The sequence below is a fragment of the Mixophyes fleayi genome, chromosome 5 (genome assembly GCF_038048845.1).
Source record: "Mixophyes fleayi isolate aMixFle1 chromosome 5, aMixFle1.hap1, whole genome shotgun sequence".
NCBI classification, from domain to species: domain Eukaryota; kingdom Metazoa; phylum Chordata; class Amphibia; order Anura; family Limnodynastidae; genus Mixophyes; species Mixophyes fleayi.
In genome coordinates, this window is record NC_134406.1 from 263,382,713 (window position 1) to 263,402,897 (window position 20,185).

General features: G+C 40.6%; 1 long non-coding RNA gene across 1 annotated transcript; it reads right to left on the reverse strand.

Annotated features, from left to right (window-relative positions):
* Positions 1 to 13,485: 13,485 nt before the first annotated feature.
* Positions 13,486 to 15,410, reverse strand: LOC142157896 (uncharacterized). Its single transcript, XR_012692681.1, has 2 exons — positions 15,264 to 15,410; positions 13,486 to 14,206 (listed from the first exon to the last, which is right to left on the reverse strand). It is a non-coding gene; the product is annotated as an uncharacterized LOC142157896 (long non-coding RNA).
* Positions 15,411 to 20,185: the final 4,775 nt, after the last annotated feature.

Below are 20,185 nucleotides of genomic sequence, written 5' to 3' on the forward strand. Positions count from 1 at the left end.
TGTAGTCCACCATCCCTTGGGTGCCTTGTCCACCCTTAATTGCCCAACTGAAAATAGTCCCTTGGCCTGTCCTTTGTTTCTGGAGGCCATGCTCCCCTCCCCCACATATCCGAGGGAAAACTGCCAAGTGGCAGGAAAACTTTCTGGCACCTTGTCCGTTTGTTTCTGGCAAAGATCCAATCCCCCCTCCCCCAAACACTCAAGAGACAACTGCCCAGTGGCAGGCAAGCGTGGGGGCTCCATTAATTCTTTGCTTATGGGGAATCCTCTGTCCCCCTCCCAAACCACATGTGGGTGCCCCTGTAAGTATGTTGGTGTGCATCTCCCCTCCCCTGCTACCACATCCAACTGTTGCACTACTTCCCTCTCCTCTGGCGCATCGGGGTAGTGTGAATCCTCATTGGACACAGACTTGTCCTCCTGGCAGCAAAACAAAGTGGATGGTCCAGTGCAGGCCTCTGGTATTGGGTCCTGGATTCCCAGATTTGGAGCTGGAGTGCGATGCATCAAAGCTGGTGGGGCTGGTGAATCTTGCTGTACTGGTGCCCTCTCAGACACCCACTCAGTCAACATCTCCTCATCTGCCAGTTTTGGTAGCTCTTTTCGATCCAAGTCACCAAATGGGAGAATTTCTCCTAATCCTTTCTGAGTAGTCGGAGGTACAACATCCTCACCAAGCAGTTCTTCTCCAGTCTCCCCCAAGATAGTAGCTTGGGCAACTGTATTTAATCCACTGGGATGGACCTCCCCCTGATTAACAGACTGAGCAGCCATCTTTTTAGAGTGTGACAAAAGATATTCCAATTGGCATTTTTCAGTATTCACTCGATAACACTGATCCTGCCACATTTCAGTGTCTGTAAATCCTTGCCGCCATACCTCATCCTCTGCTTCTTCAAAACTCTGTTGCAGACATTGCATTTGTTCCCAGAGAGGTATGTGGGGACCTAAAGTGAGCATCCATTTTCTATAAACACTAAAGGCATTGATGGGATTCTCCTGATCTTTTAACAAACGTTTCAGGATATCCATGTGCGTGCAGTACAGGTAAGGTACACCCCGGATCTGGCATTCCACTATCAGCTCCTCCATACTCATTGTCTCTAGTGGATCTGTAGAATCTGCTAATGGGACAGATTCTATTAATACATTTGCAGGGGATTCATCAGGCATGTCCCTGTGCTGTAATAGTCCATTTACGTCTTGTTTGTATTGCTGATTATTGTTGTATCTGGATTCTCCCTTGGCCAGATTCTGCATAATACAAATAACTTCATGTGTAAAATCATCCCATGCTGGTTCATCCCGAAAATTACAGGCACTTGCCTCCTCTTTCAACATTAGGAACACATCCAACAGGTTCTCCAATTTCTCCTGTAGACTGGCTCCTTCCCACATAATAATCTTTGGGCACTCCTCATCCCAATAATCCAAAATGTGCTGCATTGTGGTGGGGTGGTGCAACACATCCATATCCCCATCCTGCAGACACTGCCACAGTCCTTCATCCCAGTACGCCTTTCTCCTGGGTGTACTGGACTGCTTCATCCCTTCCTTTGGGAACTTTTGCAACACTGGGCTGTGACCTGCTCTCTTGTTCCTAGAGCTCACACCCATTTTACTTCCAGGGATCACCTCACTGTGATTTCCTCTCTTTGAGACACGGTTCCATCTTCCGCTCTCCTCTGGCGGGGTGCGCTTCCCCTTATCAAATCGGCACTTAGACGGCATCTTCCCTCGCCTAAAGCCCACAACGCTTTTCGTGACACTTTCTACCTTAAAGCCTTTAGGAGTAAGTTCAGGATAATGTGGTAACTGGTTTCTAGTGCTAACTGCTTTGCAGAGCCCTGGAATGTATCACGATACAGTTCCCCTGCAGCTCTACCCAGATAGGACCTGGGACTGAGTGACCCCACTGCTTGCCACCAAAAATGTGAAGATACCGGGTTTATCTGGCCCAGTGCTACCCAGTACCTTCTAGGATTCGTATGGTCACTCAGGCAAAATGCAGTTATAAACATACAACAGTATATTTATTGTCATACAAATCACACTACAATATTATGTACACACAGTAAATAAATGCCAGGCTGATTTACCACATCATCTGTCCCTTACCCCAATAACTTAAGGAGATATAGTCACCTGCTGTCCAGACTTCATGACCCATGGATCCCTCTCAGCTGCATATATAGACTTGAGTTAGAAAACGACAATTCAAAACTCCATCTTGCACCTTCCTGAATGAAATCCAAGCATGAACACCCCTCCCCCCTGGAGTTGTTCCTTATATATCACAGGTCTAATTTCCACAGTCTTTCCCCTCCCTGGACAAACCCCTGCATCTATTCTACTTCCCCATTGGCCAGTGCAGGACTAGGGGGTTTGGACAGGGCAGTGGAGATGAGATGTCCTTTCACAGAAGCCCCCTGCTGGGATGCAGACAGAACGTCTGGACTAGTCCTAAGGAGAACAATTGATGCTTAATTGGCTTCCCCTACTTCCAAGGATAAGGTAGCAGTGAGCCCCTCCTAAAATTAACCCCTTACACTACTTTGTGATGTCACAGGGTCCCCAGCTGTTCCATGCTTCCTGTAGAGGAAGGAGGGGGGAGAATGAATGCAGCTCAAGCCCTCTCACCTGTATCCTAGACACCACCTGATCTTTACCCATAACCCTCCTGGCTTCAGTTTAAGGACAATGAATAACATTACTTCAAGTTATCAATATACAATAAACAATATACATATGTACACTGAACTACAATGTCCCCTTAGCCACATGTTATTGGACAATGCAGTTATAGTCTGGTGAGCTGGGGAAACAAAAGAAGGCTATAAAAAGTATTTGCTATAATTCACATATCACCCTCGTTTTGTCACACCGTTCCTCTGGTTTTGTCACGGCTTGTTGACTACTCTTCCATCCTGCATCCTGGTGGGCTATCACCGCTGCCTCAATTGTTACCTCGCCAGCTGACTGATACTGAGGGCCGCGACCTGCACGTCCCTTGCAGCGAAGTCCATACCTCCTTGCGGGGGTTCCTGGTGAAAACCAGGGGCGCGTTAGAATCCGCGCCTCAGTACTCAGTAGCGCCAACTGCTGGCAGGTATCACCAACTCCACCTAGTGATTCTGACACTAGGTTACCCTATTACCACCCTCTACACAGCTAACACAAGACGAAAAACCTCTGATCAACATAGTTGTGTGAATGAGCATACAGCCCACGTAATACTTTGCAACCTTTGCATTCTAGCTGGACAAATATTCAATATGATGTAGCACTTGCCCTTGTGTATCAATGTATGTATTACCCAGTATTGTTTTATTACTGTTTGTTCCTAATTGTAAAGCGCTACAGGATCTGCGGGCGCTATATAAATAAATGTTGATGATGATGACTGTCCCTAAGGAGCTGATTAAAACTCTTGTTTGCATTTGTTTCAGTGAGGCTGCCACTATAGCATTTCAAAGGTTAAGCAGTAACCCCTGTCCTACTCTCATGAGCTCTAATAAGTAAACCCAGACCTCACTATATGGGAACAGTAAACAGGTATTTATTATGTACATTTGTATTATTTTTAAAAATAATAGCAACACAAAAAAAGCGAGTGACAAAAATCAGGACTGTTCCAGGGAAACGGGAGATAGTGATCCTTATTTTTGGTCCATTACAAACTTATATATATGAGGGGCCCTTATTAGTACAAACGGTTGAATGAAAACCATAAATCGTGTCTATTAGTAAAGATATCTAGAGCAAGCAATGTTTATCTAATGTCACCTGTATCTAATCTACATTGTTCCGCAGTTACAGCCATGAAAACATTGTGATTTGCGTGTCAGTAATACGTACAGGTAAAATACCAGCTGTAACTTTTCCTGCAAACAATCATAATGATGAATCAAAGAACACAAAATATTTGGGCAAATGGGGAAAGATTATAAAAGCCTATTCAAAAAGGTTAAGAAGACAACTTTGAAGATAAAACCAAGACTTGATGCGATAATGGCGTCCAGTCTTAAGATAAGTAAGATTGATTTGGGAGTTGGAACATTCCGGGAAGCGCATATGAAAAGTATTTTATAAATCTTCTGGAGAACAACACAATAACTAAAGCAATGTAAAGGTGGTGGAATAACTGATCTGTATTTAACTTAGGTTTCACAATGTGTTTCATCATAGATAAGATTTGAAAGGAGTCAGTGAATTTTGAAAGGTTAGGTTAAACATGTCAAAGCTAAATACAAACCGCTATCAGTAAGATATCATCTAATGTTACCTTTGCACTTAAGATGTGATTGGAGCTCAACTTATGATTGGTGTCTTAAATATACAAATGTTGGGTTAATTTTGTAAAATACTGTTCTCTTCTGTCTAGTACATTATAGATGGCCAACAAAGATATGTTTCGATTGATATGTTTTGGTAATTTTATACCAAACTGGCCGGCCATTGTAACAACCGTGGGATCCAAAATTGCTTTTTGCAAGATCAAAATTTCATATTGGATTTGATTGGGTAGAATGGCAGCACAGTGACTAAGTGGTTAGCATTTCTGCCTCACAGCACTGAGGTCATAAGTTCAATTCCCGACCATGGCCTTATCTGTGTGGAGTTTGTATGTTCTCCCCGTATTTGCGTGGGTTTCCTCCCACACTCCAAAAACATGCTGGTAGGGTAATTGGCTGCTATCAAAATTGACCCCTAGTCTCTCTCTCTGTCTGTGTGTGTGTTAGGAAATTTAGACTGTAAGCTCCAATGGGGCAGGGACTGATGTGAGCGAGTTCTCTGTACAGCGCTGCGTAATTAGTGGCGCTATATAAATAGATGATGATGATAAATAGAAGCACAGTTTCCGGGAAAAAAACACTCAATGCACACTACATAACAGTTGTTCTATAGAGTGTAATTGTCACTGTCTGCTCCCCTTCTATGAAGTAGATACAGAAATACAGCAGTTGCACACAGTTTATTTGACGTGAAATTACATCATTTACATGATTTGCTAAACATTCTGTTTCATTTTGTTGTTTTACACTGTGGTAGAAGCGATATTTATAAAGTTTTCGTTTGACTTGTCCGGGAGTAGTACTTACTGTTCACAGACTGTCTTACTTTTAAGGGCAAGAACAGATCTTATTAATACGGTGTCTATGATAAAAAAAAAACACGTCCTCTTGACGTTGGTGGTCTATAAAATTTCGAAAAGCATAAATTTTCCATTTTAGCAAAAATTTGAAATTTTGACAAATAAAATAATAGCCCCTCAGACTGGAAGAAAAACATTACTTAAAATGGAACTATAATTTAACCCTGTGTGGGGAAAAGTACTTTTTTTTTTATTGCCAGAAAAAAAGTTGTGTTTTTTTCTACTGTTGAAACGACTTTTCTCCACTGGGGAAGAAAAATTTGACACTAGGGGCTAGATTTACTAAGCTGCGGGTTTGAAAAAGTGGGCATGTTGCCTATAGCAACCAATCAGATTCCAGCTGTCATTTTATAGAATGTACTTAATAAATGAAAGCTAGAATCTGGTTGGTTGCTATAGGCAACATCCCCACTTTTTCAAACCCGCTGCTTAGTAAATCTAGCCCTAGGACTTTATGCTGGGAAAATAGATTTTATTTTGTAGGTTGTTCTTCTTTTGTTACGAGAGGTTATCACTGTTATATAAATTGACTGTGAATGGTAAGTACTTCTTGGTGAACTAAATTGCAAATGTTATATTAATTATGTAGAAAAAATAAACACTGGGGCATTTTCAAGACATGGTTCATGGATCTCTACTGTACTCACTATCACATACAGACCTCAGTGGCATTTTCTGGACAGTGAATCCATGTCAATTGCCCAAAAGCAGTCAGTGAGATGGGAGAGGGGGGGAGAGGGGGAGGACGCCAAATGCTTAGAAACTTCCAAGAAAAAGAAGCTAATGAGACAAGTGCATGAATATCGTGGATTTATTAATACCATTTATTTATTTTTTTCAATTTATTTATATAATTTCTTCATTTTCACTTTTTTTAACGGGCATTACTCTAGGGCGCATCTCTTGCTTTCTATCAGAAGTTGGTGATGCCTGGTATGTCCTGACTTTTAAACCTTGTGTTTGCAGGAATCGAGCAGTTTTGATGTATGAAACGGGAATCTATATATTTTAATGAATGTAGCGTAACGTGCGTCTTTATGAAATAAAAGTTTGTACTTTCTTTATAAAAGTCATTTCCAGGTAGTGGACAAAAAAATGGAAACACCAATATAAAGAGAATAGGTTGTTGAGCCACCACTTGTGATCGGTGTGGCCTTTATGGTCGGTGGTGTCGACCCAACCAATGCCTATAGATTGTGCAGGAGGGATGTACCACCAGTCTTCTATAAGAAGGTTACCTAATGGATGCCTGGTTGGAGGTGGAGGAAAATAATCTCTCAGGTGTCATTCCAGGAATATTCCACAAACTCTTCATTAGGCTCAGATCTGGTTACCGAGAAGGCCATGACATGGATAACATCAGGGTCATGCTTATTAACCCATTGGCTGGAAAGCACCCTTCCGATCAGAAAAGAAAGACTGCAACATGGGGTGGAGATGATCAATCAGTAATATTAAAGTGGCAATTAGCACTGATCTTAGCCTCTAAGGGAATGACTGCACCCAAACCATGCCAAGAAAATAAACCACACAACTTTACAGGACCACCATAACTTTTCACTGCTAGAAACAAAGACTCAGGGTTGTAGAGTTCTTTAAGTTAAGAACACAGTGAAGGATGATTTATCTGACCTTATCATCTTCTTCATTGCTTGCTTGTCCATTGCCTGTGCTCTCTGCACCACTGAACTCCCAAAACTTACCTTGCCAGGTGTATTGAGTGGTTTATATACTACAACCTAAATCTAATAGCCCCAACTCTGGCGTTCTTGATGAAACTGACTGGTTGAAGTTTGCATTCAGTTGTTCTGCAGTTGCTTGCCTGTTTTGCTGGCACAATTTATATGTGGATATCACAATCTTGAAGTATGGGCTTCCGTCCATTGTTGCCCTTTGCTAATGGTGGTTTTCCTTTGTAGTTTATACTGACATCACCGTAGGCACCATAGCTCATGAAACATTAGTAAATTGAACTGTATTGGTCCAGTCAAACGCACCCCAATAATCACCCCTCCTTGAAAGCCACTTACACCCAAGACAGCCATACTTATAGGTAAGCAGAATAGTCCAATGTTTTTTTATACATGATCCTGACCATGCTGGGGTGTATTCTGCTTAATTAACTCATGAGTCACACCTCAATGGAAGTTCTTACCTTCAATATGCTTGTTCCTAATTTTCTCGTACGTTTACATTTTTTTTTGTCCACTTCGTACATATGGATGTGTGATTTTACAGCAATACGTCAAACTGCCTCCATGGAAAGGATATGTCATGCATCTACCACCATTTCTGTAAAATACTCTTTAAGTCATTTGTCATTCTTCATTTATATAGGGTATTGTGTCCTATGGAACCCTTCCGAACATTTGTAAGCCACCCTTTGATTTAGCTGAAAGAACTCCTTGATGGAACTCTAACAAGTAAGAACAAAACATAAAAACTTCACCAATAAAATAATTTACAGGAAATGTTTTTATGACTACAGTACATTGTTCATTAACTGCGAATAAAAAAATGACTTCAGCATTCAATGTAATCCACCAGATCTCCACAATGTGCTTTTTCTGCAAAGCATTTTTCCTAAAGGCTCATTAGATATGTTTAGGCGATGCCTGGCACATGGAAGTGAGCTAATTGCTCGTGTACGGGATAAAGTCCAGATACCTGGCACAAGTCTCCATGTAATGTCTAACAGCTCATGCTATCATAAAAGGTCTTTGTGAAATCCAATCTGCAATACAATGTGAGCCATAGCATTAAGGTAAAGAGTATGAAGGCATGGATTTGATCATGGAAAATGACTAAGGAACAATGTAGTATAGGGAGGTTCAGTAAGAGGTCGGAAGAGAACTGTGGTCAAGTATGTTGAAGACACTTTTAAATGTAACACGTCCTGTGTCGAATGTTGGACGCGGAACCTGGAAACTCATTAAAACTGAAGCTTTGCTGAAATTACTTTACTGAGCCAAGTAATAAAGGCCATGGACTGTTCTTTGGCCCAATTGTAGAGTCCCTTGGGTCTTAACAATAGCTGAACTGGTTATGAATTAATTTCAGAAGTCCTTGTATAACTGTGCCCTTCTAGTGACATTTGAAGGTTTCTCTCTTATGGATAGGCCTCAAGAATTTCCATTAAGAGAAACAAGGAGGATCCAACTCATGTATCCTGTACTAGCCCAATACAACACAGAACTGGTCTGGCCACTGACCAGTACATGCATAATACATTAACATACTACTATAAATCCTAAAATTAACTCAGCACTTCTACCTGAAATATCTCCAACAAACACTCTCACTGCCATCTAACAGATAGGTTGTGAAGGACTGACACTCCTTGCCACCTCTGCAAACATGCAGCCAATCGGTGCAGCTCATGGTTGGCTTCCACGGTTAAAGATGTGGCTAAGAAATTTAATTTTAGAATAAAATCATTATTCTTGCAAACTCTCTCACCTTTTTGTCTGTTTGTTAGTACCCAATCTTATTTTATTACTATGTTTGTTCCCAATTGCAAAGCACTGTGAAGTATGTGGGTGCCATATAAATACATTGTATTTAATTATTTATGCTGGATAATACAATTTAATATAATAACTTTTGATACTTAAAATCTGCCTGAAATATCCCATTGATAACTCAGAAACTCAATATTTCTGCCATTTAAAATGCTGTAAATAACAGATTTACTTTAGTTACGTCTGTAACCAACAATCAATGATATCCACAATTTGTTTCCATGGTTACAGGAAGGTTAGTTATTTGCAATACAGGTTTTAGGAGTCACCTGTCACAGAGAGACATTCCTTAGCAACAACTTTAACTGTGGAAACAAGCTGTGGACTGCAATGATTGTTTATGGAGTTACCCCTTATGGTACAAAGAGGGGATCTGTACATATATCAGTTCTGGGAATATCGGAGATGTGGATTTTATTTACATTATCCTAGTTACTTTAGAGTAGTCAATAATTTTGATAATATAGAAACCATTTAACTTTTATCCCATCTGTTTCACGGAAGTTGGGCGCATTGAGGAATTATAATTTCAATTCATAATTTCCAAAGTGGTGTTTTCCATTTTTGCAGAACATAAACTTTAAGGGGCGTATTCAATTGTCAGCGTTAACGCTAACAAACGAGCGCTCAAAAAATCTTACCGTTAATACGGTAATTACTCGCGGAATTTCAGCTCGCCGCTCCCTGAGCGGCGAGCTGAAATGCCACGAGTAAACTACTGTTTTCGCGCGCAATATTACCGTATAAACAGTAATATTTTTTGAGCGCTCATTTTTCAGCGTTAACGCTGACAATTGAATACGCCCCTATGATTCTTTTATTGTACAAATGGGATGAAGGTTATCCTGAAAACTCCTATCAGTTTATTAGTCTAAGTATGTCAGCGAGATGATGATTTTGCTGCAAGAGATCTATGATAAGCTTTAAAAAAATAGATTGTGTTGCTCAACGTGCCAAAAATGTTGCAGCTATCATTTCTCTAGTGCAGTTTAAAACATTAAAGTAAGCAGATGATTGGATGCTGTGGGCAACACCCCCTTTTTCTTCATCTACTTTGTATCGTAATTATTAATATTTGAACATTTGAGTTTTGTCATTAATTCTTTAAGACATTTAGAAATGTGAGCAGCAATATATTTAATTGGATATTGTGTGCTATAAATTACTTTACTGCCACAAATCCAGTGGCAGAACTAACATTGTTGCAGCAGGTTTGGTGCACCGGGGCCCATAGAGATAATGGGGCCCGCTGCACGGGGAAGTAGCGAGTTGTGGGTCCTGGTTCCCTTCTCTCCACTTCCCTGCATCGGAACCCACAGCTTGCTAGTTTCGACTCTGCACAAACCAATACATTTGCATTTTACATTTAGTTTTCTATTAGCATAAAATGTTTGCATGGGTAACTGGTATCACTTATTAAATAGCTATGCGCACTTTAAAAAGTCACATAACGTCGGAGCTCATGGTTAGCAAGTTAATCTCACCACGCTGGGAATGCAAATATTCAGCAGTTAGTCAACCTGCTCCTCTCTAAGCAAACTAGATTCTGATGTTTTGCTAAATCTTGTAGGTTCTTTGTTTTTAAACGCACATAACGGTTAAAAAAACTGTTAGAGTTGGGTATATTGTTCCGGGAAGGGTTTGTCTATGTCACTCAGAGGACATCTATTGAATATACCTTGTGGTTTTTGACAATGTTTTTAGAGCCTTTGGGCCTGATTAATTATGACAAGAACAACGAACGTAATGTACATTTTTTTTTAAATGCACGTAATTTGGACATACATCCGTCTATATGCAACTAAAAGCGGATCTGAGAAACGTCTCCTGTTGAATACGAGTCCAGGTCCGCTCTGCTCTGACAGACACAACACACTGCAGGATATTGTCAATAATATGTGGCATAGAAAGTCCCAGCAGAACGCACAGAATTTTTTTTTTGTCACCTATTAATAATATAGTCGTTAATGAAAAAACATTATTATTTTTTATGACATACATTTATTATGATGTTATTAATGTCTACTATACATAAAATGCATTTTTACAGATGTTCTTGATTGCAAACACATGTTCTAGCGTACATACATGACTGTCAACACTGTCACTCAGCACTTACACCTGCTCTATAGCTGGTGCAAGTGATACAACTAAAAATCACATACCTTAGAGATGGCAAGAGGTTGAATTGCGCTGGAGCTTGGCACGCCCTTACTGTAAATTGACTACGTGTATAAGCCCAGTCCCTTCCACATTCCGCCCATGAAATCGTAAGCTGGCATGTCATTTGTGTTTGAAGGTGAGTTGCATACACCTGCGTTCACTGGATTATAGGTCGTTTTTGTGCGCGCTGGAGCAATTTAACGCAAAATGCAGCATGTATCAGTAGTTATGTTCCTTAATGAATCAGGCCCTTTATGTTCAGTCTGAAAACCAATATTCAATGAGTCGTCTTACAAACAGGTGGATGTCAATGGCTCATGCACCCCTTTCTTTATTAAATATACTAATATAAATAGTGGATAAGTTTACACTACAATTCAAAGACAGACACTTTTAGCGGCCAGTAAATTAACATAGACATAACAACTTAAAAATCAAATAAAAAAAAAGGATAGAAAGGAAGGAAAGAGTGATAGTGCATACATGCCAACCATCCCAATTTCCCCAGGACAGTCCAGATTTCTGGTTCAGAAATTGGGTGTGGTTCCATGAACAATAGACATTGTTTGGGTATACAGTGTGTGATTTGGGAAATATAGAGGTATATCTTATTTTCTTCTGACTTCCCAAACAGAAATGTTGAGAGACTTTCAGTCAAGTAGACAGTTGAGAGATTTTTTTTAAGGTCTGTCCAATTGACAGCCAGCAAAATTGGTTTGGCTTGTGTTGTCTGTTCTGTGGCTCAAATGTTTTTCTTAGAATTTCCACAGACTCTGCCGAACTATAAAAATTGTTTCTAGAACATCTAATCTGAGGCATTTAGTTAACACATATAACAACACTGGGACTGAGTCATTAAGGAAAGTTAGGCAAAAAAAGGAGTAAATGTGCTCTGGGACAATCCATGTTACAATGCAAGAGGTGCAAAATAGTTTATTATTTTGCACATAAGTTAAATACTGGCTGTTTTTTCATCTAGCACACAGATACTTGATAGCTTTATTTTTACACTGAAATTTAAAATTGATCTAGGATATGCCCTAACCCAACTATAAATCTGTCCTTACATTTTAAATTTACCTCCCCCTGCAATGCAACATGGTTTTACCCAGGTGCAAAGTTGCTCCTTACTTATGCTTTGCTCTTCTCAATGACTCGATGCCTACTATGTTATAATACTGATCTGTAAATTCTGATTCTTTGAAAATGTGGACATTGGAAACAAGAACTCTATTCAGCTGTATTCAATGTACATATGATAGCTATGATAACTATAACAACATTACTTGTCTATAACACATTTAACATAAAACACAGTGTCATAGTGTGGAAGTCAAATAATTGGATGAAGTAAACTAAATTGATTAATATTGTTATACTGTGCGATTGCAATTAGTACGCCACATGTAATGACGCAGTCACACGGATTAATAACACACACATTTACATTCGCACCTACACTTGTAAATAATACACAAGGTTCCAATCCACTTTTATTTATTAGTAAAATGCATTAGAGATTATTTATACATAGATAAAACTATAGTAAAGGTATTTATGGTTCAGGTCCTCTGAGAGGTAAAGAGTTTGGTCTCATATTAAAGCTTATTTCACCAGCATTTCGACAGATTAGCGATCACATCTAGCGGTCGCAAGTTATGAGCAATATGAGATTAATACTTAAAAGTACTTTCTTTATGGGTCAGTTTAAACTGGTTATTTGGTGGGAAGACATGTAGAAAACTGTTGGAGTAAGTTTCCCCCTACTCTTGTAAAAGATCAAATGGACTGACCTATGACCAGCAGACAACTGGAACATCGTTAACCCCAGACCAATGAAGACTTCTCTTTGTGTTGCCTGTGTACATTGTGACATCATCACTGTGTTTGTTTACTAAAACTGCATCTAAGCTCCCTGGGCCACTGTCTCTTCTCACTCTTCCTGACAACAGACAACAAGACTGTATCTGAACCTGGGCCCAGGGGAAGCGCTGTCTTATTGTAATGTATTCGGTTTATACTTTTCTGTTTATTGTTATACCTATCATGGGTCATAATGGCTTGCTGTAAAACCTACTATCTTTTGCTATTCAAGCTCTTTGTGCGTTGGAATCACAATAATCGCATTGGACAATGTTTTTTAGTAAGCGACAAAACGAACATAACAATTGGTACCACGTGAATTCATGCTGTTAATAAATATTAAAACCACTTTTCGTCCCCTCAGTAATGACTTTATGTAACTAATAACACTTTGCTTAATGTATGATAATAGCCTCTGCTGTTACTCTAACACATTTACATGGAGAACTGAAACAGCAATGATCTATGGCATATTTAACTGTTGATAATGTATGTTATAATGTGAAAGGGATGATGTGTTGTGTTAATTGCGGCGAGTTTTGGCATTAATAAATTTAGGAATGGTTACTTAACATGAATTTCATGAAATATTTTAAAACAGCAAAGAACTTCATGCAAAGCAATCCACAGCATACGACTCCCATGATAACTGCAGGACTTAAGAGTTTTTAAAACAGAGATGTATTTTATATAACATTGGTTTATTCTGCACTAAATCCCCAGTAACATGGGTCACAGTTTATTTTCCTCTTAGAGCTGTATCATAACACATACACATCATAATTTTGAAGGTTAATAAGGATGTTATTTTACTTAAACACAGAGAGAAATGGTCAAACCATAGGTTTAAAAAATGTAGGGACCAGATGATTTGGCTTCTAGTTCTGCAGAGTTTTGGCTATGAATCAATTACGGCTATGGAAACACACTCAACAATTAGTAAAAATTGCTCATCTCTGGTGGAAGCGCAGCACTTGAGGATAGTTTGATTCTGGAAGTTTGATGGTAGACGAAGAGTATACAGCGTTGTTGTTGTTAGAGGACCATCCAAATGGCACCTTCGCTTTGGTGTTGGCTGTAAATGGTGCGCTAGAGACATAGGCCTTGGTGTTGATAGATAGCTGTTCATTTGCCACATAGGCCTTGGTGTTGATAGGGAGCAGATCGTTTGCCACATGAGCTCTGGTGTTAATGAGGAACCGTTCCATAGAGACAGTAGCTCTGGTCTTAATAGGAAACAATTCATTTGACACGTTATGTCTAACATTGATGGGAAATCGCACATTGAAGACATTATCCTTGGTATTGATGGAGGAAATGTACTTCCTTTTTTTAATGCACTTGACATTGTCATACACGGGTGTGCGGGAACTGACCTTGGATGGAAGGCAAGCTATCCCGGATTCGGTGAAGTGGGTTAAATGATTGGACATACTCATGTTTAGAGGCTTGTCATATGCTTGGAGATTAGTGGACAATGAATTGTTGTTGCCGTTGTTTAAAGCTAAGAGAAACAAATACAGAAAGAAAATGTGTGAACATTGGATATACTAAATGTGGTACAGTAGCATTATCATAACAAGTCGATTGTACAAGGTGGACTTTATATATAGGGGGTATCTTATGTGGACCATACCACATTTATTTCTGCGGAAATGTACCTATTTGCCATTCCAGGGCATATATAGCTGCACTCCTCAAGTACATCTGTTGAACTGCCCCATTAAAACGCTCTATGTGACCTTTTGTGGGATCGGATGTTCCGATTTAAATGATCATGGTGGAAAAAGTAAAAACATTGGCATCCAATTGAAAGTATAGACGGAACCTAGATCTCTGCCACATATGCGGAAATGTAAAAACTAAGTCCTTTGGTGGAGCGGAAAGGATCTAAAAAAAATCACTCTCATACTCTAGGACTTCATTATCTTTATAGATGACCAGTTCTTCAACGTTGCCTCCAAAATTCTCTCTTTAACTACCATCTTTGGGTCTCGGTTTACTAAACTGCGAGTTTGGAAAAGTGGAGATGTTGCCTATAGCAACCAACCAGATTCTACCTTTTATTTAGTTAGTGCATTCTACAAAATAACAGCTAGAATCTGATTGGTTGCTGAAATCTGAAACCCGCAAAGCTTAGTGCAGACTGATTTTACAATTTCAGAGGTCCAAGTCTTGTGCCATGAAATGTGTTAGGCAAGCAAATAGATGCATTTCATTCTTAAAGAAACCTTACTGCATAAAATGTGCTAGAGGTAGCCAATGAGAGAGGGAGGGGGGGGGGGCAGCTGAAACTGACATGCGTCAAAGTCAATGTCATAATCAACAATGGCTACTTTATTACTCTTAGAGTGTATTCAACTAGACAGCAAAATAGCATACTCAACCTCACAATAAACCACATTGCACTAAGAAAACACACGAATGCAGATGTCCTAAGGTTGACGTGTCCACAATCTCACTAGCTAGGGAGAGATGAACCTTCCTTTTAAAACGTTATTTAGCTGACAATATCCATTAAGTCTGTATCGAGCCTTGGAAAAGATAATCTTTAATATTACCTGTATACTGTGGGAGCAATCAATCCAAAAAGCATTGCAAAAGCCAAGGTGTCAAGTAGAGTCTTAGTGCCCAGAGGCAGATTTCCGCAGGGTTCCAGCCCAACACGTTATCATTAGAGAGCACCACTGGCCTAATGAACCTCTAAGCTGCCTCTCTTACATTGTGCCAACTGTTGGTTATGATGATGATCATGCAAGGGCAAGTGTTCTGTGATGTCATCCAAGTGTTCAACAACACATAATTTAGCCCTGACTGTCATGGAGATACAAGTGTCCAGAAATGTTAGAACCACTGCATAGGGAGGGGTCTTGTTTTTTCAACATTTTCTTTCTGTATTATCATCAGCTATTTTTATAGCGCCACTAATTCCGCAGCTCTGTACAGAGAAAGCACTCCCATCAGTCCCTGCCCCATTGAAGCTTACAGTCTAAATTCCCTAACAAACACACACACACACACACACACACACACACACACACACACACACACACACACACACACACACACACACACACACACACACACAGAGATACAGACAAGGGTCTATTTGATAGCAGCTAATTAACCTACTAGTATGGTTTTGGAGTGTGGGAGGAAACTGGAGCACCCGGAGGAAACCCACGCAAACACAGTGAGAACATACAAACTCCTCACAGATAAGGACATGGGGCCCGATTCATTAAGGATCTTAAATGAAGAGGTATCTTATTTTAGTCTCCTGGACAAAACCATGTTACAATGCAAGGGGTGCAATCTAGTTTTCTGTTTTGCACATAAGTTAAATATTGACTGTTTTTTCATGTAGCACACAAATACTTGATAGCTTATTTGTAGGGATGTGCACCGGCGACTTTTGAGGTCTCGTGTTTTGTGTTTTGGATCCGGATTTTCGTTATTTTTGAGGTTCGGATTTGTCTCGCAAAACACTTGACGAAAGGTCTCGGTTCGGATTTAAGGTATTGGATTCGGATTTTTTTTGAAAAAAACATAAAAAGTTTAAAAATCAAGTTTTTGGGCTTATTTTCACTCCTAGGCTATTATTAACCTCAATAACATTCAATAACAAGCATTTCCACTAATTTACAGTGTATTCTGAACACCTCACAATATAGTTATTAGTCCAAAACGTTGCAACAAGGTATCTTTCTGGACTGCGTAGAGGAGTGGGTCACCACAATATATATTAAAAACCCTGAACTTTTATGATTCGCACCAATAATTGTACCTGGACTGCGTAGAGGAGTGGGTCACCACAATATCTTAAAAACCCTGAACTTTTATGATTCGCACCAATAATTGTACCTGGACTGCGTAGAGGAGTGGGTCACCACAATATCTTAAAAACCCTGAACTTTTATGATTCGCACCAATAATTGTACCTGGACTGCGTAGAGGAGTGGGTCACCACAATATCTTAAAAACCCTGAACTTTTATGATTCGCTCCAATAATTGTACCTGGACTGCGTAGAGGAGTGGGTCACCACAATATCTTAAAAACCCTGAACTTTTATGATTCGCACCAATAATTGTACCTGGACTGCGTAGAGGAGTGGGTCACCACAATATCTTAAAAACCCTGAACTTTTATGATTCGCACCAATAATTGTACCTGGACTGCGTAGAGGAGTGGGTCACCACAATATATTAAAAACCCTGAACTTTTATGATTCGCACCAATAATTGTACCTGGACTGCGTAGAGGAGTGGGTCACCACAATATATTAAAAACCCTGAACTTTTATGAATCGCACCAATAAATGTACCTGGACTGCGTAGAGGAGTGGGTCACCACAAGATATATTAAAAACCCTGAACTTTTATGATTCGCACCAATAAATGTACCTGGACTGCGTAGAGGAGTGGGTCACCACAATATATTAAAAACCCTGAACTTTTATGAATCGCACCAATAAATGTACCTGGACTGCGTAGAGGAGTGGGTCACCACAATATATTAAAAACCCTGAACTTTTATGATTCGCACCAATAATTGTACCTGGACTGCGTAGAGGAGTGGGTCACCACAAGATATATTAAAAACCCTGAACTTTTATGATTCGCACCAATAAATGTACCTGGACTGCGTAGAGGAGTGGGTCACCACAATATATTAAAAACCCTGAACTTTTATGAATCGCACCAATAAATGTACCTGGACTGCGTAGAGGAGTGGGTCACCACAATATATTAAAAACCCTGAACTTTTATGATTCGCACCAATAATTGTACCTGGACTGCGTAGAGGAGTGGGCACTGGGCACCACAATAAAATATATAAAAAACCTTCAACAGATCTGCATTACACTACACATACGGCTGCTCCTCCATCCTCTCCATCATATACATGTTGGAGTTTTAGCGTGTGACAACCTCTTGTTTTTGATAATGTCAGTGCATTTTGAATATTTTTCAATTTGCCCCACACCACTGAATGTACTTTATCTATGATACGCATCTATCTATCTTGACTGCGTAGTGTGGTGGCCCCGGTACACAATTTGGTACCGAGGCCACAATATAATTAAAAAACCCTCCACGTGTCAGAATTCCACCAAACAAGTATCTGGACTGCGTAGTGGGGTGGCCCCGGTACCCAATTTGATACCGGGGCCACAATAAAATAAATACACCCTCCACGTGTCAGAATTCCACCAAACAAGTATCTGGACTGCGTAGTGGGGTGGCCCCGGTACCCAATTTGATACCGGGGCCACAATAAAATAAATACACCCTCCACGTGTCAGAATTCCACCAAACAAGTATCTGGACTGCGTAGTGGGGTGGCCCCGGTACCCAATTTGATACCGGGGCCACAATAAAATAAATACACCCTCCACGTGTCAGAATTCCACCAAACAAGTATCTGGACTGCGTAGTGGGGTGGCCCCGGTACCCAATTTGATACCGGGGCCACAATACCTCCTCCAAACATGCTACAGACAATTCGTCATTGAGATCCCATCAAGTATGTTAAAGACAGACAGGGTCCAAGTGTTATTAGTTGACTTTGTAAACAAAAAAACTGTCCCTGTTGCACATAGTCGTGCAATGAAGACTGACTTTTTCATTTAAAGGCACGATCTTTCAAGTGTAGTGTTTGTAAGTCTAAGTCATATTATACTTTTGGTAAAATTGGTGTTTTTTTTTCCTCTTTATGGTAATTAATTAGTAATAGAATTAAAGTAGGAAATAGAATTAAATAGAATTAAAGTAGGAAATAGAGTGGTATAGAGTTGTAGTGTGGTATAGATAGAGTGGTCCACACAATATAATAATAAAACCCTCAACTGGTCTGAATTCCACCAAACAAGTATCTTGACTGCATAGTGTGGTGGCCCCGGTACACAATTTGGTACCGAGGCCACAATATAATTTAAAAACCCTCCACGTGTCGGAATTCCACCAAACAAGTATCTGGACTGCATAGTGGGGTGGCCCCGGTACCCAATTTGATACCGGGGCCACAATACCTCCTCCAAACATGCTACAGACAATTCGTCATTGACAGACCCCAGACAGACAGGGTCGTAGTGTTATTGTTTGACTTTGTAAACCCAAAAAAATGTCCCTGTTGCACTTGCACATAGTCGTGCAATGAAGACTGACTTTTTCATTTAAAGGCACGATCTTTAAAGTGTCAGAAAGAGAGAGAAGACACAGGAGAGGAGAGTTGTAGCTGGGGACCTGGGGTGGAAGCTCCCAGGCTCCCCCAGCATTGCCTGGAAGTCTGAGCGTGGTGACTGAGCCAGGGCAAGGAATGTGTGCCCTGGATGAGGGGGAGAACTCCATGCCACTATAGTGAACCCAAGAGAGAGGGGGACACTGCACATGGAAGAGGCCCTGGAGTGAGGGCTGCTACAAGAGGCATGGTAGCTGTAGTGTCAGATCCTGAGGCTGAGAGTACACAGAGTGACGTGTCAGAGCACAGGAGACATTATCCCCGCAGAGGAGGGATGAGCTGCAGTTGAGAGGTCTGTTGTTGAAATAGGACATGCACACTTTAACAAACCAATCATTTCAGCGACAGGGCCTACCAAACAACTTTGACTGAACTGATTGGTTTGTTTGGGCCCCCACACCAAAAAAGCTATTCATCTCTCCCTGTACAGACTAAACAGGCTCTACTGAGGCAAGATGTCGTCCTCATCCTCAACCTCTGATTCCTCTCCCCCTACAGTGTCTACTTCCTCCTCATCACACATTATCAATTCGTCCCCGCTGGACTCCACAACCACAGGTCCCTCTGTAGTATCTGGAGGGCAGTGCTGTACTTCATTGAGGAATTGATTATTCATTTTTATAAACATCATTTTTTCAACGTTGTGAGGAAGCAACCTCCTTCGCCGCTCACTGACCAGGTTCCCCGCTGCACTAAAAACTCTTTCCGAGTACACACTGGAGGGGGGACAACTCAGGTAAAATAGAGCCAGTTTGTACAGGGGCTTCCAAACTGCCTTTTTTTCCTGCCAGTAACAATATGGACTGTCTGACATGTCTACTTGGATGGTGTCAGCAAAGTAATCATCCACAATTTTTTCTATTGTCACAGCATCCAATGCAGCGAGAGTAGACATGTCTGCAATGGTTGGCAGGTCCTTCAGTCCGGACCAGATGTTATCAGCATCCCCGCCAGTGCCTCTTTTGGGAAAACTGAGCTTTTTCCTCGCAGCCATAGATGTGGAAGAAAATGAGGGTGGAGCTGTTGGCATGTCACGGTCCTCTTCAGAGGACAATCTCCTGACCAGCAGGTCTTTGCACCGCTGTAGATTTGTGTCCGCCGGAAACAGAGACACAACATACGCTTTAAACCGAGGATCGAGCACGGTGGCCAGAATGTATTCCTCTGACTTTAAAAGAGTGACCACCCTCGGATCCTGGCAAAGCGTACGAAGGGCTACATCCACAAGAGCTACATGCTTG